This window comes from Balaenoptera physalus (assembly GCF_965194825.1).
Source record: "Balaenoptera physalus genome assembly, chromosome: 18".
Taxonomy (NCBI): domain Eukaryota; kingdom Metazoa; phylum Chordata; class Mammalia; order Artiodactyla; family Balaenopteridae; genus Balaenoptera; species Balaenoptera physalus.
In genome coordinates this window covers 54,144,849-54,167,415 of record NC_138899.1, presented here as the reverse complement: position 1 = coordinate 54,167,415, position 22,567 = coordinate 54,144,849, and positions in this window count along the sequence as shown.

The following is a 22,567-nucleotide window of genomic DNA, read 5'->3' as shown; positions in this document are numbered from 1 at the left end:
TTAGCATACTGTATTTTGTTTTTCTCTTTCTGACTTACTTCACTCTGTATGACAGACTCTAGGTCCATGCACCTCACTATAAATAACTCAATTTCATTTCTTTTTATGGCTGAGTAATATTCCATTATATATATGTGCCACATCTTTATCCATTCATCTGTCAATGGACACTTAGATTGCTTCCATGTCCTCGCTATTGTAAATAGTGCTGCAATGAACATTGTGGTACATGACTCCTTTTGAATTATGGTTTTCTCAGGGTATATATCCAGTAGTGGGATGGCTGGGTCATATGGTAGTTCTATTTTTAGTTTTTTAAGGAACCTCCATGCTGTTTTCCATAGTGGTTTTACCAATTTACATTCCCACCAACAGTGTAGGAGGGTTCCCTTTTCACCACACCCTTTCCAGCATTTATTGTTTCTAGCTTTTTGGATAATGGCCATTCTGACTGGCGTGAGGGGATACCTCATTGTAGTTTTGATTTGCATTTCTCTGATAATTAGTGATGTTGAGCATCTTTTCATGTGCCTCTTGGCCATCTGTATATCTTCCTTGGTGAAATGTCCATTTTTTAACTGCATTTTTGTTTTTTTGATATTGAGCTCCATGAGCTGTTTGTATATTTTGGAGATTAATCCCTTGTCTGTTGTTTCATTCGCAAATATTTTCTCCCATTCTGAGGGTTGCCTTTTTGTTTTGTTTATGGTTTCCTTTGCTGTGCAAAAGCTATTAAGTTTAATTAAGTCCCATTTGTTTATTTTTGTTTTTATTTCTGTTACTCCAGGAGTTGGGTCAAAAAAGATCTTTCTGTGGTTTATGTCAAAGACTGTTTTTCCTATGTTTTCCTCTAAAATTTTTATACTGTCTGGTCTTACATTTAAGTCTTTAATCCATTTGGCGTTTATTTTTGTGTATGGTGTTAGGTATGTTCTAATTTCATTCTTTTACATGTAGCTGTCCAGTTTTCCCAGCACCACTATTGAAGAGGCTGTCTTTTCTCTATTGTATGTTCTTGCCTCCTTTGTCATAAATTAAGTGCCTATATGTACATGGGTTTATCTCTGGGCATTCTATCCTGTACCATTGATCTATATTTCTGTTTTTGTGCCAGTACCATACTGTTTTGATTACTGTAGCTTTGTGGTATAGTTTGAAGTTGGGGAGCCTGATTCTTCCAACTCCATTTTTCTTTCTCAAGATTGCTTCAGCCTTTTGGAGTCTTTTTTATGTATCCATACGAATTGTAAGATTTTTATTTCTAATTCTGTGAAGAACGCCATTGGTAGTTTGATAGGGATCGCATTGAATCTGTAGATTGCTTTGGGTGGTATAGTCATTTTCACAATGTTGATTCTTCCAATCCAGGAACATGGTATATTTCTCTATCTGTTTATGTCATCTTTGATCTCTTTCATCAGTGTTTTATAGTTTTCTGAGTACAAGTCTTTTGTCTCCATTGGCAGGCTTATTCCTAGGTATTTTATTCTTTTTGTTGCAATGGTAAGTGGAAGTGTTTCCTTAATTTCTTTTTCTGATTTTTTGTTGTTGGTGTATAGGTATGCCAGAGATTTCTGTGCATTAATTTTGTATCCTGCAACCTTACCAAATTCATTCATTTGTTCTAGTCGTTTTCTGGTGGCATCTTTAGGATTTTCTATGTGTAGTACCATGTCATTGGCAAATAGTGACAGCTTTACTTCTTCTTTTCCAATTTGTATTCCTTTTATTTATTTTTCTTCTCTGATTGCTGTGGCTAGGACTTCCAAAACTATGTTAAGTAAGAGTGGTGAGAGTGGACATCCTTTTCTTGCTCCTGATCCTAGTGGAAATGCTTTCAGATTTTCACAACTGAGTATGATGCTTGCTGTGGGTTTGTCATAAATGGCCTTTATTATGTTGAGGTAGGTTCCCTCTATGACCATTTTCTGGAGAGTTTTTATCATAAATAAGTGTTTAATTTTGTCAAAAGCTTTTTCTGCATCTATTGAGATGATCATACGGTTTTTATTCCTTAATTTGTTATTGTGGTGTATCACATTGATTGATTTCCATATATTGAAGAATCCGTGCATCCCTGGGATAAATCCCACTTGATCATGGTGCATGATCCTTTTAATGTGCTATTGGATTCTGTTTGCTAGTATTTTGCTCGGGATTTTTGCATCTATGTTCATCAGTAATATTGGTCTATAATTTTCTTTTTTTGTAGTATCTTTGTCTGGTTTTGCTATCAGGATGATGGTGGCTTCATAGAATGAATTTGGGAGTGTTCCTCCTTCCACAATTTTTTGGAAGAGTTTGAGAAGGATCTGTGTTAGCTCTTCTCTAAATGTTGGAGAGAATTCACCTGGGAAGCCATCTGGTCCTGGACTTTTGTTTGTTGGAAGATTTTTAATTACCATTTCAATTTCATTACTTGTGATAGGTCTGTTTATATTTTCTAATTCTTCCTGGTTCAGTCTTGGAAAATTGTACCTTTCTAAGAATTTGTCCATTTTTTCTTGGTTGTCCATTTTATTGCCATATAGTTGTTTGTAGTAGTCTCTTATAATCCTGTGGATTTCTACAGTGTCAGTTGTGATTTCTCCTTTATCATTTCTAATTTTATTGATTTGCATCCTCTCCCTTTTTTTCTTGATGAGTCTGGATAAGGGTTTATCAATTTTGTTTATCTTCTCAAAGAACCAACTTTTAGTTTTATTGATCTTTGCTATTGTTTTCTTCGTTTCTATTTCATTTATTTCTGCTCTGATCTTTATGATTTCTTTCCTTCTACTGACTTTGGCTTTTCTTTGTTCTTCTTTCTCTAGTTGTGTTAAGTGTAGGGTTAGATCGTTTATTTGAGATTTTTCTTGTTTCTTGAGGTGAGATTGAATTGCTATAAACTTCCTTCTTAGAACTGCTTTTGCTGTGTCCCATTGGTTTTGGGTCATCGTGTTTTCTTTGTCATTTGTTTCTATGTATTTTTTATTTGTTCTTTGATTTCTTTGTGATCTTTGATTTCTTTGATTTCTTCAGTGATCTCTTGGTTATTTAGTAGTGCACTGTTTAGCCATGTATTTGTGTTTTTTTAAAGTTTTTTTTTTTCCAGTAATTGATTTCCAATCTCATAGCATTGTGGTCAGAAAAGATACTTGATATGATTTCAATTTTCTTAAAGTTTCTGAGGCTTGATTTGTTACCCAAGATGTGATCTCTCCTGGCGAATATTTCATGTGCTCTTGAGAAGAAAGTGTATTCTGCCACTTTTGGGTGGAATGTTCTATAAATATCAATTAGATCTATTCATTCTATTGTGTCATTTAAAGATTGTGTTTCCTTATCTATTTTCTGTTTGGATGATCTGTCCATTGGTGTAAGTGGGGTCTTAAAGTCCCTTACTATTATTGTGTTACTGTTAATTTCATAGTTGTTAGTATTTGCCTTATGTATTGAGGTGCTCCTGTGTTGGGTGCATAAACATTTATAATTGTTATATCTTTTTCTTGGATTGATCCTTTGATCATTATGTAGTGTCCCTCCTTATCTCTTGTGATAGTCTTTATTTTAAAGCCATTTTATCTGATACGAATATTGCTACTCCGCTTTCTTTTGATTTCCATTTGCATGGAATATCTTTCTCCATCCCTTCACGTTCTGTATGTTTCCCTAGGTCTGAAGTGGGTCTTTTATAGACAGCATATATATGGGTCTTGTTTTTGTATCCATTTGGCCAGTCTGTGTCTTTTGGTTGGGGCATGTAATCCATTTACATTCAAGGTTATTATTGATATCTATGTTCCTATTACCATTTTCTTAATTGTTTTGGGTTTGTTTTTTGGGTCTTTATCTTCTAATGTTTCCTGCTTAGTGAAGTTTCTTTAGCATTTGTTGTAAAGCTGGTTTGGTGGTGCTGAATTCTCTTAGCTTTTGTTTGTCGAAAAGCTTTTGACTTCTCCATCGAATTTGAATGTGATCCTTGCTGTGTAGAGTGATCTTGGTTGTAGGTTTTTCTCTTTCATCGCTTTAAGTATATCCTGCCACTGCCTTCTGGCCTGCACATTTTCCACTGAAAAATCAGCTGATAAACTTATGGGGATTCCTTTTTATGTTATTTTTTGTTTTTCCCTTGTTGCTTTGATTATTTTTTCTTTGAATTTAATTTTTGTTAGTTTTTGTTAGTGTCTTGGTGTGTCTTTCCTAGGGTTTATCCTGTATGGGACTCTGTGCTTCCTGGACTTGGGTGACTATTTCCTTTCCCATGTTAGGGAAGTTTTCCACTATAATCTCTTCAAATATTTTCACAGACCTTTTTTTTTCTCTTCTTCTGGGACCCCTATAATTCGAATGTTAGTACATTTAGTGTTGTCCCAGAGGCCTCTGAGATTGTCTTCAATTCTTTCTTCTTTATTTTGCTCCTTGGCAGTTATTTCCACCATTTTGTCTTCCAGCTCATTTATTCATTCTTCTGCCTCCGTTATTCTGTTTTTGATTCCTTCTAGTGTATTTTTCATGTCAGTTATTGTGCTGTTCATCTCTGTTTGTTCTTTAGTTCTTCTAGATCTTTGTTAAACATTTCTTGTATTTTCTCAATCCATGCTTCCATTCTATTTCCGAGATTCTGGATCATCTTTACTATCATTACTCTGAATTCCTTTTCAGGTAGATTGCCTATTTCCTCTTCATTTATTTGGTCTTGTAGGTTTTTACCTTGCTCCTTCATCTGTGACATATTTTTTGCCATCTCATTTTTTTTTTTTTTTGTGAGTGAGATTGTGTTCCTCTTTTGCTGGTTATTTGGCCTGAGACTTCCAACACTGGAGTTTGTAGGCTATTGGGTAGAGCTGGATCTCAGTGTTGAGATGAAAAACTCTGTGAGCCCTCACTCCAATGAATATTCCCTTGGGTCTTAGGTTCTCTTTTAGTCCAGTGGTTTGGACTCAGAGCTCCCACTGCAGGAGCTTTGACCCGACCCCGGGCTCCCTAATCAAGATCCCGCAAACCATGTGTGGTGGCAAAAAAAAAAAAAGAAGAAGAACAATAGTAAAGTAAAAAATAAAATTAGACTAGGAAACTAACAGATATGTTAGAAAGAATGTAAAAATAAAAATATAGATGAATCAACAACCAGAAGGTATATCAGTACCACAATAGGAAAAAAAGAGGAGGAGGGAAAAGAAAACAAACAAACAAACAAACAAACAAAACGGTTGAAGTGGAGGCCTTGGCTGTGGAGAGCAGGGCCTAAGCAAGAGTGAGGTTTTGGCAGTGAGCAAGGCCAATGCTCAGGACCCACAGGGCTGGAAAAGGCCCTGGGAGCTGTCAGGGGGTGGGGATTAGGCTCAAGGAACAGAAGGGGCCCAGGCATGCCCCCCACCCCTTGTCTCAGAAGACAGGGGACCTTACCTGGGAGCCCAGCAGACTTTCTGGGCTTGAGTGGGCAGGGCAAAAGCCCTCCTCTCCTCTCCTACTCCTCTGGTCTAGGGTCTGGGAGGGTCCCAACTGCCTGCCTTTCCTTATCTCCCCGGCCTCCCTCCTATGCCATCAAGGACCCACACACCCTGGAGGGGGCTTGGAGGGCAGGGGAACAGCCTGGGAGCTCAGCAGGCTTCCTGTCCTGAGTGGGTGGGGCAATCACCCTTCCTCTCCTCTACTGCTCCTCTCTTAGGGCCCCTCCCACCTGCCTCTCCTGTTCTCCCCTCAGCCTCCTTCCTATGCCCCCGAGGACCCACACATCCTGGAGAGGGCTTTAGAGGGCAGGGGAATGGCCTGGGAGCTCAGCAGGCTCCCTGGGCCCGACTGGGCAGAGCAATCACCCTCTACTCTGCTCCTGCTCTTCCTCTTCTCAGAGAGTCACTCCCACCTGCCTCTCCTGATCTCCTTGGCCTCAGGGGCACCAATCTTGTCTGACCTCCACTTCTCCTTCCCCCACAGTCCCTCTATGTCCTACCGGTTCACTCTGGGGTTCCTCCCGTCTCCTCGGGTGTCAGAGTCCCCCATCAGCTGCAGGCAGGTGCCCTAGTTGTGGGGAGATGCTAACTCCACGTCTTCCCACACCGCCATTTTGACTCATCCCCCAGAACATGCAGTTTTTATTTAAAGAATTCTCACTCCATGGTTACTATTTGATTTATTGTTTTAAAATATGAGAATAGAATGTTTTCCCCTACTATTAAGAATGTTTCCTTTGCTAAAGCAAGCACTCACAAAATACCATTTTGTTGCTTTATGGCTACAGTTTTATGTATTTATATAAAACATTTTATTTTTTGTATTCTGATAACCTGGTACACTTAGCTTGCCTCATCATTTTCCTAGGATAAAAAGCCAAGAAAAAACCAATCATTTTGGAGTTGAGAACTGTGAACTAGTGTATAAACAGCTCCATTAAACAAAAGTGAGGGAAGCAAAAGCACCTACTCATGTTTTCATTTTATTTGAAATTATGTTATTTAATGAAAGCCTATCCCCAGGTCATTAAAAATTGCATAAGTGTCTCTTCTGCATTCTTACCTTTTCTATCACCCCCTCTTTTTTCTTACTATTCTGCCTCCAAATCTATTGGGCCTGAGTTCCCATCAAATGCATGTAATTTAAACCTTGCTTCCCTATAACAGCTCTTCAGGAATGTTGGAGTAAAGCAAAGTTTTATACATATTAAAACTAAAATGCAAACTACCAGTTAAGAATGTAGACAAGAATGGGTAGAGTTATTGGAGGATAGGAAATGGGCTTCCTTCTTGAGATTTTAATTTGATAGTATTTTCTATAAGGGGCCTGGAGCACTTGTTAACAGTCATATCATGCTAACAAGATTTATTTTTCAGAGAGAATATAAATTGGGCAGGAAAATGCTTTGGGAAAGAACAATGGGCTGGTATGAAGAAATGCAGGAAGTGTGCCCTACTTTTTCAAACACACATGCACACCTTTACTCCTGACCCCTCTTCTACTTTCTCTCTTTGCTTTTTTATTTCTCTATCTCTCTTCCAGAATCCATTTTAGTTCCTTTCTCCCAAAGCCTTTTAGTACATAGTTCAACGTTTACATCTCAGTTTATCCTAACACTCCTGTTAGAGACTTTTTTTTGTTGTTTTTTTCATTTAACATATTTAAAATAATCAACATACATTATAGCTACTTAAGACTTGTATTCAGAGTGTCTCTATCAAATTGAATTATACTTTAAGCACAGCTATTTAGCCAAAATGTATTTGTCATTTTATTTTCAGATGTTTTATTATATAAGATGTGTGTGTTTGGCTGGTAAGATAAAAAACACAATCAGATTACCATTACTTGCTATTTCAATTATGGATTTCACATCATATGTCTAACATCTGTGTATACTATGTATTATTCTTATGTCCTTGTATTTTCATGAACATTTCGTGAACTTCGTTCTTTGAGTACAGAGTCTTGGCAAGGTACTAGTCACTGATCATCTCTGATCAACTCAACAAATACCCTCATGTCCTGAAATAATCTTAAGAGTAAAGAAGTGAATCAGATCTAAATAAATCTCAGTCATATCACCAGTTTTACATCGTTGTTAGTAGGGCTTAGCTGCATTTTCAGAAATTACATAAAAGAAAGGAAATTTCATAGAGAAGTTACAGAACCATGGACCCAAGCATGAAATGTAGTTTTTGTATATTGCTTATGGTCTGAGGAACACATCTACTTGTTCCTGAAATTCCTATTTTACAGTGAGTTTTAGTGGAACTAGTTTATTTTCGGCACCTTAGGAAACTAACACTTGAAAGATCACAGATACTTTGTAATTGAGACACTTCTTGAGATCTGCACTCCAAAACATAGACAAAAAATAAAGTTCATTCCATAATTACTAACCACTTTTGATATTGAGAAGTTATTTTCTGCCACTAACTGTATAAAATTCTTTAAAATCTATCATTTCTTCAAACTCAGGGCAGTTTAGCAAAAGAAATAAGAACTGTTTCACAGTGCCATCTGTTCAATACACATGTTCAGTTTGAATTGAAATATCTGGATTTCTATAAACTGTTGAGCAAAGTTCTTTTTTATTCATTCCCTGGAAAATTTTTGATTGTATCACTGCTGATTTTTTCCATCAATTTCAAAATAATACATGCTCATCAAAGAAACCATGACTTTCACAGAAGTAAAATGAATAAAATAATGTCTACATTATTACCACTTCATGGAGGCCATATCATGGACCCTGAGTCAGACTCCTGGATTATAATCTCAATTCCAGTTTTTACACAATATCTAAATTTAGAGAAATTACTGTACTAACCTCAGTTTCTTCATGTGTAAAATGGAGTTGATAATAGTGGATAAATAACAATGTTATTTTGAGATTTAAGTAAGCTTATTCATTTATTGTAACATACTTCCTTACATACTACAAAGGTCCCGTAAGTGTTATTAATATCATTATTATTAAAATCAAATTACTTTTTCAAAAATTGATTGCACAACATTTTGTGATTATTTTATAAAGATGTTATTTTCATTTTTTAATGTGAAAAAGAAAAAATACACTAATTTAGGCTTATTTTAAAATATGGTCATGATTAAATATTGACAGATATAAATTTAAATTAAAGCAAAAACTAATAAATAAATATCAGAATTTCCCATTCTCTCCTTACTCATATAATATTTAGAGAGCATCTTAAAGGCCCAGGCCTGTGTAACCCATAATGAAGGAAGAGGCATTCCTTTCTTTTTTTTTAAATTTTTTAGTTTTATTTATTTTTTTATAAAGCAGGTTCTTATTAGCAAGAGGCATTTCTAACTCTCCCAATAAAGACAGCAAATAGATATACAAAAATTTAAATTACCTACACGTGTAAGTGTACTTATAAATATTCCTCAATCTGCACTAGATTTTAGTTTTACTTTTCTTCTGCATGCCCTCTTCAGTATTCATCACAAAGAGTATCTATCATAATCCACCCATTAGTTCACTTGTGCTAGCATCACATTTCCAGAGATTCTCAGACTACCATCATAAGGTAAAGGGCAGGTATTCATTGGCTGTATTTATATATCAACAAACAAATACCATCCATTAAATAATTGAAAAGAAGAAAATAAGAAAAAAAATGTAGAAAAGAAGGCAACTATCATCAAAGTTATTTTAGAAATAAATCTTCTAGAGGATATAGGTTTTTTGTAATTTAAAATACTTAGGGCAATCAATTTAAGAAATCTGTATCTGGAAAACAATCTAAAATCATGTTAATTTTTTACTATTCTTTCTTAAGAAATTATTGCAAAGCTTTATATAGTGATCACTAATGAATCACTTAACACTTTACAATTATAAATACACTCGATTTTGGTTTTAAACAGACTAAAGAACATAAAGATAAGGAGAAGTAGCAATACACTGAGTTCTGTGTGAAAACAGTAACCTAGATTTTCAGAGTTCATCAAAAAAAGATCTATTTCCTTTCTTGTGTCACTTCATATCTATGCTTTAGTTTCATCATGTATAACGAACTGGCCAAGATCACATGTAATGCCCTTTCCATTTCCAAATTAATCATTCTAATTGCTATTTTAAAATAAACAAGAGTTATGTTTTTATGATAACTGATATCATAGTTTTTTAAAAACTTAATTAAGAAACCTAGGCTTTTTATGTTCTCCCAAGAGGGATCCATACAGTGTTGTTCTGGGTTTCTGTCCTAAATTAAAGGGAAACTTTCACACTGTCTGGAGCCCTTGATGTCCTGAAGATGTAAGAGGAAGACATCCTCAAATTCTTCACAGCAGGAACCGACTTGGGGGAAATCAACCTTGACTTCCCAAGGGAACAGCCCAACTACAAAAAGAAAAGTGATGGCATCTACATCATATATCTGAAGAGCACTTGGGTGAAGCTTCTGCTAGCAGCTCATGTCACTGTTGCCATTGAAAACCTGGCTGATGTCAGCGTCCTGTTGTCTAGGAATAATGGTCAGTGAGCTGAGCTGAAGATTCTGCTGCCACTGGAGCCACTACTGTTGCTGCCGCTTTGTTCCTGGAACCTCACTAACTGGGTCCAGGCTCCCTTCCAGGAGTTGAGACTTCTGGTTGTTACAGATCCCGGGGCTGCACACCAGCTTCTCCAAGAGGCATCCTGTGTCAACCTGCCACTACTGCTCTGTGTCTCCTCTGTGCTGTGTGGACATTGCCATCCAGGCAACAACAGGAGAGCTTGCTCACCAGGTCTGAGGTGGTAGACACCGTCCCTGGATGTTCTGTACATGCGTGACACCCTCTGCCATGGACCATCCTAGGAGGTCTGGCCTGATCTCTGCCTCTGCAGAGACCCTGAAGATTGTGAATAGTTTTCCAGGCCACTGCTGGAAAAGTTGTGCCCAAGGAAGAGTGTCAGGGTGAGTGGGCTGTTCCAGCTCCCAAGTTTTCTGCTACTCACCCGAGGTCACAGTCTGGTCTATGGGCATAGGTCCTCCCCCAGGACTGGGTTGCGCAGGCACTGCTCAGGTCACTGAATGGGTAGGGACCACCATTGAGTGGTCTTAAACTGTTCTCCCACAGACTCAACAGGAAATTAAAATAAATTGATGGAAAATAAACAGTTTGTAAAAAAAAAAAAAAAATCTGGAATATTTAATCTGGATATAGGCTCTGTAGGGTATACCATTAAATTTTAAATTCTTATATTAATAATCACCATTGTGAGTAAAGAAAACATGCAATATAGTGTTCATTATTCATTGTAATGTCTTGTAGAATATAATTGCCTAAATTGATGTGTGATAAAACCCTAAAATATATTTAGTGGTGAAATCAAGTTTATTTCAAAATTAATAAGTCTTTATTGAATGAGAGAGCTTTGGAAAAACATTTTTTAGAATATATTTGGGAAAGACTTCAACAAACTATCCTGATTAAATTGGATCTGGACTGTTAAAATCATGCTTTTTGATCATGATTTGAAATCATGAGCTCTCTAATGGATTTTAAAGAATTTCGTTTAATGTATCTATGAGAAATGGAACAGTCTTGAAGATTCTGGTGGGAAGCAGACTGCTTACGAATCTTTCTGCTTTGTTGGAATCCTCAAAATAAATATGGAAAAATTTCGAAAGATGAGTGGTGGATTTTCGTTAGGATCCAGCAATAAATGTTGTCAGTAGGTCTGAAGTAACAGAGATCTGCCCTTGCCAGAAAAATAATGACAAGAGCAGTTTAGACCTCTAAATAAACTATATATCTTTGTGAAAAGAGAAAGGGAATTCATATTAACCTGAATATTTATGAGACTGTAAGGAAGCTTCTATAACAAGTTAAACATGAATTTGTGACAGGAAATATGAGAAAAGAGATTTTGTGAAAGAAGAGGAAATAAATTAAAGGGTAAGGGTACAAAAAGAAAGTAAAGGAAGATATTGGGTGAGACAAGCAAATATAGATAGAAGAAACAGTAAATTAATATAGAATTTAAAAGAGAATCTACTGAAGTAGAGAAGAGTGAAAAAATAAACTCCCTGTTATTTATATTAAACACTAGAAAGAAGGCATTAAAGGTATTAAGCTCTTGAGCATACTAGGAGAAAAATTTGCCTTGTTTATTATGGTAGTTTTGAGAATTATTTTCACCAGTTACTCAGTAATTCCAGTCAGTAATTCTTAAAGTGTGGCAGGTGAATTGTTAACAATCCAGTAAACTCTCTGATATCAGATGGAGTTCTTTAAGAATATAAAGCTTTATTGACATAGAGAACAGACTTATGGCTGCCAAGGTGGAGGGGGTTGAGGGAAGGGTGAAGGGGGAGGTTGGGGTTAGCAGTTGTAAGCTATTATATATAGAATGGATAAACAATAAGTCATACTATATAGCACAGAAAATGATAGTCAACATCCTATGATAAATCATAATGGAAAAGAATATAAAAAAATAATTTATATATATGTATAACTGAATCTCTTTGCTGTACAGAAGAAATTAAAACAACATCGAAAATCAACTATACTTCAAAAAGTAAAATAAAATAAATATATACTCTCGGTTCTTCTCCAGACCCCAGAAGGGAAAGTAAGGCATCTACAGCAGCCAGTTATACTCCAGGTTGAGGGACAGTTACTTTTCAGCTTTTCTGGAGGAAGGCAAAGCTCTTTTTCCTTAAGATAAATGAGCAGGGTGTAAGGTCTCATCCTCTGAGGTGAGAGAGCCGAGTTGAGGACATTGGTCCACCTCCTGGCACCACATAATATCAAATGGCGAAAGTTCTCCCAGAGATCTCCATCTCAACGCTAAGACCTAGTTCCACTCGATGACCAGCAAGCTACAGTACTGGACACCTTATGCAACAACTAGCAAGACAGGAACATAATACCACCCATTAGCAGAGAGGCTGCTGAAAATCATAATAAGTTCACAGACACCCCAAAAAGCACCACCAGAAATTGTTGTGTCCAACAGAGAGATGAGATCCAGTCTCATCCACCAGATCACAGACACCAGTCCCCTCCACCAGGAAGCCTACACAACACACTGAACCAACCTTACCCACTAAGAGCAGACACCAAAAACAACAGGAACTACAAACTGGCAGCTTGCGAAAAGGAGATCCCAAACAGAGTAAGGTAAGCAAAATGAGAAGACAGAGAAATACACAGCAGGTGAAGGAGAAAGGTTAAAAACCAATAGACCAAACAAATGAAGAGGAAATAGATGGCCTACCTGAAAGAGAATTTAGACTAATAATAGTAAAGATGATCCAAAATCTTGGAAATAGAATGGAGAAAATACATGTAATGTTTAACATGGACCTAGAAGAACTAAAGAGCAAACAAACAATGATGAACAACACAATAAATGAAATTAAAAATTCTCTGAAAGGAATCAATAGCAGAAAAACTGAGGCAGAAGAAGTGATAAGTGACCTGGAAGATAAAATAGTGGAAATAACTACCTCAGAGCAGAATAAAGAAAAAAGATTGAAAAGAATTGAGGACAGTCTCAGAGACCTCTGGGACAACATTAAACACACCAACATACGAATTATAGGGGTCCCAGAAGAAGAAGAAGAAAAAAAAAGGGACTGAGAAAATATTTGAAGAGATTATAGTTGAAAACTTCCCTAATATGAGAAAGGAAATAGTCAGTCAAGTCCAGGATGAGCAGAGAGTCCCACACAGGATAAATCCAAGGAGAAACACTCCAAGACACATATTAATCAAACTATCAAAAATTACATACAAAGAATAAATATTGAAAGCAGCAAGGGGAAAGCAACAAATACCATACAAGAGAATCCCCATAAGGTTAACAGCTGATCTTACAGCAGATTTTCGGCAAGCCAGAAAGGAGTGGCAGGACATATTTAAAGTGATGAAAGGGAAAAACCTACATCCAATATGACTCTACCCAGCAAGGATCTCACTCAGACTTGACAGAGAAATTAAAAACTTTACAGACAAGCAAAATCTAAGGGAATTCAGCACCACCAAACCAGCTTTACAACAAATGTTAAAGGAACTTCTCTAGGCAGGAAACAAAAGAGAAGAAAAAGACCTGCAACAACAAACACAAAACAATTAAGAAAATGGTAATAGGAACATGCATATCGATAATTACCTTAAATGTAAATGGATTAAGTGCTCCAACAAAAAGATATAGACTGGCTGAATGGATACAAAAACAAGACTTGTATATATGATGTCTACAAGAGATCCACTTCAGACCTAGTGACACATACAGACTGAAAGTGATTTCCATGCAAATGGAAATCAAAAGAAAACTAGAGTAGCAATTCTCATATCAGAAAAAATAAACTTTAAAACAAACACTATTACAAGAGACAAAGAAGGACACTACATAACGATCAAGGGATCAATCCAAGTAGAAGATATAACAATTGTAAATAGTTATGCACCCAACATAGGAGCACCTCAATACATAAGGCAAATACCAGCAGCCATAAAAGGGGAAACTGATAGTAAGTAAATTATAGTAGGGGACTTTAACACCCCACTTTCACCAATGGATAGATCATCCAAAATGAAAATAAATAAGGAAACACAAGCTTTAAATGATACATTAAACAACATGGACTTAATTGATATTTATAGGACATTCCATCCAAAAACAACAGAATACACACTCTTCTCAAGTGCTCATGGAACATTCTCCAGGATAGATCATATCTTGGACCACAAATCAAGCCTAGGTAAATTTAAGAAAATTGAAATCGTATCAAGTATCTTTTCTGACCACAACGCTATGAGACTAGATATCAATTCCAGGAAAAAACCTGGAAAAAATACAAACACATGGAGGCTAAACAATACACTACATAATAACCAAGAGATCACTGAAGAAATCAAAGAGGAAATCAAAAAATACCTAGAAACAAATGACAATGAAACCACGACGACCCAAAGCCTATGGGGTGCAGCAAAAGCAATTCTAAGAGGGAAGTTTATAGCAATACAATCCTACCTTAAGAAACAAGAATCATCTCAAATAAACAACCTAACCTTACACCTAAAGCAATTAGAGGAAGAAGAACCAAAAAAAAAACAAAAAAGAAAAAAAAAAACCCAAAGTTAGCAGAAGGAAAGAAATCATAAAGATCAAATCAGAAATAAATGAAAAAGAAATGAAGGAAATGATAACAAAGTTCAGTAAAACTGAAAGGTGGTTCTTTGAGAAGATAAACAAAATTGATAAACCATTAGCCAGACTCATCAAGAAAAAAAGGGAGAAGACTCAAATCAATAGAATTAGAAATGAAAAAGGAGAAGTGACAACTGACACTGCAGAAGTACAAACAATCATGAGAGATTACTACAAGCAACTCTATGTCAATAAACTGAATACCCTGGAAGAAATGGACAAATTCTTAGAAAAGCACAGCCTTCCGAGACTAAACCAGGAAGAAATAGAAAATATAAACAGACAAATCACAAGCACTGAAATTGAGACTGTGATTAAATATCTTCCAACAACAACAAAAAAATCCCAGGACCAGATGGCTTCACTAGCAAATTTTATCAAACATTTAGAGAAGAGCTAACACCTATCCTTCTCAAACTCTTCCAAAATATAGCAGAAGGAGGAACATTCCCAAGTTCATTCTATGAGGCCACCATCACCCTGATACCAAAACCAGATAAAGATGTCACAAAGAAAGAAAACTACAGGCCAATATCACTGATGACTATAGATGCAAAATCCTCAACAAAATATTAGCAAACAGAATCCAACAGCACATTAAAAGGATCATACACCATGATCTACTGGGCTTTATCCCAGGAATGTAAGTATTCTTCAATATATGGAAATCAATCAATGTGATACAACATATTAACAAATTGAAGGAGAAAAACCATATGATCATCTCAATAGATGCAGAAAAAGCTTTTGACAAAATTCAACATCCATTTATGATAAAAACTTTCCAGAAAGCAGGCATAGAGGGAACTTATCTCAACATAATAAAGACCATATATGACAAACCCACAGCCAACATCATTCTCAATGGTGAAAAAATGAAAACATTTCCACTAAGATCAGGAAGAAGACAAGGTTGCCCACTCTCACCACTATAATTTAACATAGACATTTCTCCAAAGATTATATACAGATTACCAACAAACACATGAAAGGATGCTCAACATAACTAATCATTAGAAAAATACAAATCAAAACTACAATGAGGTAACACCTCACTCTGGTCAGAATGGTCATCATCAAAAAATCTACAAACAATAAATGCTGGAGAGGGTGTGGAGAAAAGGGAACCCTCTTGCACTGTTGGTGGGAATGTAAATTGATACAGCCACTATGGAGAACAGTATGGAGGTTCCTTAAAAAACTAAAAATAGAACTACCATACGACCCAGCAATCCCACTACTGGTCATATACCCTGAGAATACCATAATTCAAAAAGAGTCATGTACCAAAATGTTCATTGCAGCACTATTTACAATATTGAGGACATGGAAGCAACCTAAGTGTCCATTGACAGGTGAATGGATAAAGAAAATGTGGCACATATATACAATGGAATATTACTCAGCCATAATAAGAAATGAAATTGATTTATTTGTAGTGAGATGGATGGACCTAGAGTCTGTCATACAGAGTGAAGTAAGTCAGAAAGAGAAAAACAAATACTGTATGCTAACACATATATATGGAATCTAAAAAAAAAAAAAAAAAAAATTGGTTTTGAAGAACCTAGGGGGAGGACATGGATAGAGACGAAGACATAGAGAATGGACCTGAGGACACAGGGAGGGAGAAGGGTAAGCTGGGACAAAGTGAGAAAATAGAATTGACATATATGCACTATCAAATGTAAACTAGCTTGTGAGAAGCAGCTGCATAGTACAAGGAGATCAGCTCGGTGCTTTGTGACCACCTAGAGGGGTGGGATAGGGAGGATGGGAGGGAAACGCAAGAGGGAGGAAATATGGGGATATATGTATATGTAAAGGTGATTCACTTTGTTATAAAGCAGAAAGTAACACACTATTGTAAAGCAATTATAGTTCAATAAAGATGTTAAATATAAATAAAAGAAAATCCAAAATTGTATCTACCAAAAATAATTAATTGAATCAAATTGGAAAAATGTATATATATATATATATATATATATATATATATACCAAATATGTTTATATGTCTTGATATTATATGAAGACTTTCTATTGATTAAGAAAAAAATGCCAAGGCCGATATTTTAATGATAATTAAGCGTCACAGCATTGAAGGGCAAGTGTATGACTTGGGATAAGACAGAGCTGGATTCAAATGCCAGCTATATTACTTACTTAGTAGGTTCAGTTTGGAGAGTTACATCTTTCTTTTGAGATATGATTCTCTGTTTCTAAAATGTTCATAAAATGCTTAATTATGGGGTGCTTTAAGGATTAAATTAAATTAGTTACTGCATATAACAACCTAGTATTCTACCTAGCATGAGGTAAACATTCAAAATAGAAATTATAGCATTATGATTCCACTGAAAGCATAACACCAACATCACTCCAATTTTATCTTAAAACTTTCTCAGCCCCTCTTTTATATATCCCCACAAGAAGCTATTTTTTCCAATGATCCTCAGTGTGTCCACTGGCACCCAGACATCACCAAAATCTTTTGATATCTACCATTGCCTGATGAACCCATGTAATCTATATCCGAAATTTCAGACAAAATTCGTATTGGTAGTGTTAATTTACTTAGCAAGTTTTTGCAACTTTTCCTTTCAAGGTTTTAAAACCTACTCATCTTTTGTCTGCCATCTCACTTAATCATTGTTTTCTGTTTAGTGCTTCTCTTTTCTGAGATAGCATTGTTTCATATGAGGAAAGCTGGCCAGAAAGTCTTTCCAAAAAAGGGGGAAAGGGTAGAGATACAGATTCTTACCCATTGGTCATCACAGTTACCCTTTTTGTATTATCTCATTAAAAGTAGTTTCATCTTCATATCCTTATTGTGGTTTATTTCATGAAAATCTGAGTTGCTGTAATATTGGGGGGTGTTTTGCATGTTAAAATTTGATCTGACTAATTTAATTATTTATATTGAATTAACCTTGTAAGACTATTGCTCTATAATGCCTTGTCACAAGGATGACTTTATGTAAGGAAATGATACTAAAACAGTGATTTGGAACCTAATAAAAATGGGAGTTTCTGAATTAATTTCTTCCATTCTATAATAATAGAAAATTAAGTGAATATATTTACTGTCAATATATTCAACTTAATTTATATTATCAAAATTATGTTTGATGTTTTAAGTAGTGCAATATTTTTGAATTGTTTACTTCTTTCATTTCTATTTTCTATATTATTATTAAATATTATTTCTAAGAGAAAAGCCATTTTCATGAAATCATGAAGCTGTATGTGACATTTTAGGGAATGGTTAGTTAAAATCATTAAAGAGCTAATTTTTAGTTTTACAACTTATTTACAGTACAGCTTATTATTGGCTAGTTACCTAGAAGACCTATGATCAGTGAAGCACAATCTCTTAGAAGCATATTTAGAAAATTATATCTACCATATAGTGAGTTCTAGAAGTCTCATCACTGCCATCTACCTAGGAATGTTCTTCTAACAGTCACATCAATAAAGTTAATGGATTAAGCTATGGATCCCTGAAAATTCCATTAACCAGGCGGAATAATCCCCCAAAGGCTGCTGAGAATTTGCAAAAGGAAGAAATTCATTGAATTTTAAACACGAAGATGAATAAAAATGGGAAAATAATTTAAAAATTCTTATTTTACCCATTTTTCTAATTGTGCATTACTTAAATGATGGTGTTGATCTATATAGTTCTTGCTATCATCTTTGTTATAATTCCATTAGAAACCTCTGATGTAACTAGGCTGGATCACAAAAATTATGTTCTAACATCTCTTATTAACACTTTCTTCCACCCAACTTCATTTACTTCACTTCAGAGGAATGCCCCATTTTCCTTATTAACTATTCAAACATCTTCACATTAAATTTAAGGCACTGAGAGTCTGACCTCTACTGACATTTTCAGGATCCTCTCCCCACCACATCTCAGTTCCCACAAGCCTTGCTAAATGTACATCATTTCTTTGAATGTGCTCTGCCATCTCTCTCCTTCAGGTCTTTCCATACTTCTGCTATGACATTCTTTCCCTCCTAAATTAACCTAGCTGACTCGTACTCACCATTCAAATGTCAGCTTAGACATAATTTTCTGCACTAGATACTAACCCTTGCTTGATGTCATAATTCCAAGACAGATGTTGTCTTATGAGCTCCTGTAAAATACTGTTCTACTTCTACTAGTGTGTAATTGCCTGTTTAATTCTGTGTATCCCTTACCAGATGACAAAATACCTTGTTCATCCTTGAATCCCCAGCCAACAGCACAATGCCTGGCACAGTAGTCAAAAAGTAGTCAGAGAACAGATGAGTAAATTCATGAGGAAACATTGTTATTTTTTTGTTTGTTTGTTTTGAAAGGAGAGTAAAATTCTTGAATGAAAATGTGATCTTTTATTTTTTTAGTTCTACAAGACAGCGTAAGAGTAGATAAATATCACTCTATTGACTATACATTTTACAAACGACTCAACTGTCCTTGTTTACATTGAAGATCATTCCTAGGCTCAGAAATCATTCACGAGTATTAAAATAAGTTGGAAACATGATTGTAGCCTAACACTCAAATCTGATGAAACTAGAGGATATTTGTAACCTTGACTTATGTGAAGAGTAAAAGTGGATGAATGAAGGTTACAGAGGATAAGATGGATAAGAAGCAAATTGTTTCACATGACAGAAGTTAAGAAAATCTCAGAAACTGGAAGAAAAATCTTCCTCAGAAGATGGGGGCAAGGTGGAGGAAGAAATTGTTTAAATGTCTATTAATGGAGTAGAATGGGGTCAGGTCCCCAAAGACACCCAGTGTGACCTGGATACATACCCCTTCACCACCAGTCCTCGAAAATGTGTCTGAGAACCTGAACTTAAGAGGTTTCAGAGAAAAGCAGATATAAAAGATAGGGCAAGAGAGAATAAATGAAGGTTACCATAATAAACTGTATGGCTCCAGCTGCCTTCTCTCACTAGGGATCCAGAAGGCAGGTGGGGTACTTTACTGCTCCCCTTATTCCCCTTCTTTTCCACTCACTCCCTCAATCTTGTCACACCAAAGTAGAAGGTCTCTGTAGAAACAGACTGGGTTTAGAAGATTGGCTTAGAGGAACAACAATGTGGAGAGAGGACCCCCACTAAAAAAAAAAAAAAACAGACAGTAAAACTATTTAACCATGAGACAAACTGGTCCACCCATGGGAAAATTTCATTTGCTTTTTAGATATTTAACCTTAAATATGAATTAAAAAAAAAAGCCACTAAAATGAAGCAGGGAGGAAAAAAAAAGGAATCTATGAGAGGAATTAAGCAGAGAAATTTTTTTAAAAAAATTGATTTATCAGAAAGATATTTCATTGTGAAACAAGAATAAGCCACTATAAAAGGAAACAAAAGAAAACCAGAACTAACAATTGGCAATTAAAGGTATAAAAGCTGAAATGTTACAAAAATTTACTGAATAGAGATTAGAAGTTAAAGTTGACCTCCCAGAGGGTAAAAGGAAGGCTAAAAGAGTTGAGAAGTAAGGAAAAAAGTTAAAAAATTTAAGGAACAATTGCAAAATCTCTCTAATTAAGAGTTCCAAAGAACACAGTGTGGAGGAAATTTCTAATGAGACAATATTAGAACAAAAAGGCATAAAACTCCACATGGAAATAGCCTACCAGGTCCAAACAGTGAATGAAAAGTAAATGCATAATTTAACACAATTTTGAAATTTCAGATCACCAGAGTTAAGTATTTTGACTTTCACAGGGTAAAAATAAGGTCATGGTCTTTCGGGTTCAAGATGGAGGAGTAGAAGTACGTGCTCTCACTCCCTCTTGAGAGAACACCAGAATCACAATGAACTGCTGAACCATCATCGACAGGAAGACACTGGAACTCACCAAAAAAGATACCCAACATGCAAAGACAAAAGAAGACACAATGAGATGGTAGGAGGGGCGCAATCACAATAAAATCAAATCCCATAACTGCTGGGTGGGTGACTCACAATCTGGAGAACACTTGTATCACAGAAGTCCACACACTGGAGTGAAGGTTCTGAGACCCACATCAGGCTGGGGGTCTGGCAATGGAAGGAGGAATTTCTAGAGAATCAGACTTTGAAGCCTAGCGGGATTTGATTGCAGGACTTTGGCAGGACTGGGGGAAACAGAGACTCTACTCTTGGAGGGCACAAACAAAGTAGTGTACTCATTGGGACCCAGGAGAAGAAGCAGTGATCCCATAGGAGACTAGACCAGATATACCTGCTAATGTTGGAGGGTCTCCTGCAGAGGCAGGGGTAGCTGTGTCTCACTGTGAGGACAAGGACACTGACAGCAGAAGTTCTGGGGAGTACTCCTTGGTGTGAGCCCTCCCAGAGTATGCCATTAGCCCCACCAAAGAGCCTGGGTAGGCTCCAGTGTTGGGTCGCCTCAGGCCAAAAATCCAACATGGAGGGAACGCATCCCCACCCATCAGCATAAAAGCAGATTAAAGTTTTAATGAGCTCTGCCCACCTGAGCAACAGCCAGCTCTACCCACCACCAGTCCCTCCCATTAGGAAGCTTGCACAAGCCTCTTATATAGCCTAATCCACCAGAAGGCCGACAGCAGACACAAGAAAAAGTACAATCCTGCAGCCTGTGGAACTAAAACCACATTCACAGAAAGATAGAAAATATGAAAACGCAGAGGGCTATGTACCAGATGAAGGAACAAGATAAAATCCCAGAAAAACAACTAAATGAAGGGGAGATAGGAAACCTTCCAGAAAAAAGAATTCAGAATAATGATAGTGAAGATGATCCAGGACCTCAGAAAAAGAATGGAGGCAAAGATCGAGAAGATGCAAGAAATATTTAACAAAGAGCTAGAAGAATTAAAGAACAAACAGAGATGAACAATAAAATAACTGAAATGAAAAATACACTAGAAGGAATCATAGCAGAATAACTGAGGCAGAAGAATGGATAAGTGACCTGGAAGACAGAATGGTGGAATTCACTGCTGCATAACAGAATAAAGAAAAAAGAATGAAAAGAAATGAAGGCAGCCTAAGAGACCTCTGGGACCACATTATACACACCAACATTTGCATTATAGGGTTCCCAGAAGGACAAGAGAGAAAGAAAGGACCCAAGGAAATATTTGAAGAGATTATTGATGAAAACTTCCCTAACATGGGAAAGGAAATAGCCACCCAAGTCCAGGAAATGCAGAGAGCCCCATACAGGATAAACCCAAGGATAAACACACTGAGACACATAGTAATAAAATTGGAAAAAATTAATGACAGAAAAATTACTGAAAGCAGCAATGGAAAAATGACAAATAACATACAAGGGAACTCCCATAAGGTTAAGAGCAGATTTCTCAGCGGAAACCCTACCAGCCAGAAGGGAGTGGCATAACATATTTAAAGTGATGAAAGGGAAGAATATACAACCAATATTACTCTACCCGGGTAGGATCTCATTCTGATTCAATGGAGAAATCAAAAGCTTTACAGACAAGCAAAAGCTAAGAGAATGCAGCACCACCAAACCAGCTCTACAACAAATGCTAAAGGAACTTCTTTAAATGGGAAACACAAGAGAAGAAAAGGACCTACAAAAACAAACCCAAAACAATTAAGAAAATGGTCATAGGAACATACGTATTGATAATTACCTTAAATGTGAATGGATTAAATGCTCCAACCAAAAGACACAGGCTTGTCGAATGGATACAAAAACAAGAACCATATATACGTATTCTACAGGAGACCCACTTTAATTGATATTTATAGGACATTCCATCCAAAATCAGCAGATTACACTTTCTTCTCAAGTGCACACGCAACATTCTCCAGCATAGATCACATCTTGGGTGACACAAATCAAGCCTCAGTAAATTTAAGAAAATAGAAATCATATCAAGCATCTTTTCTGACCACAATGCTATAAGATTAGAAATCAATTACAGGGAAAAAAATGTAAA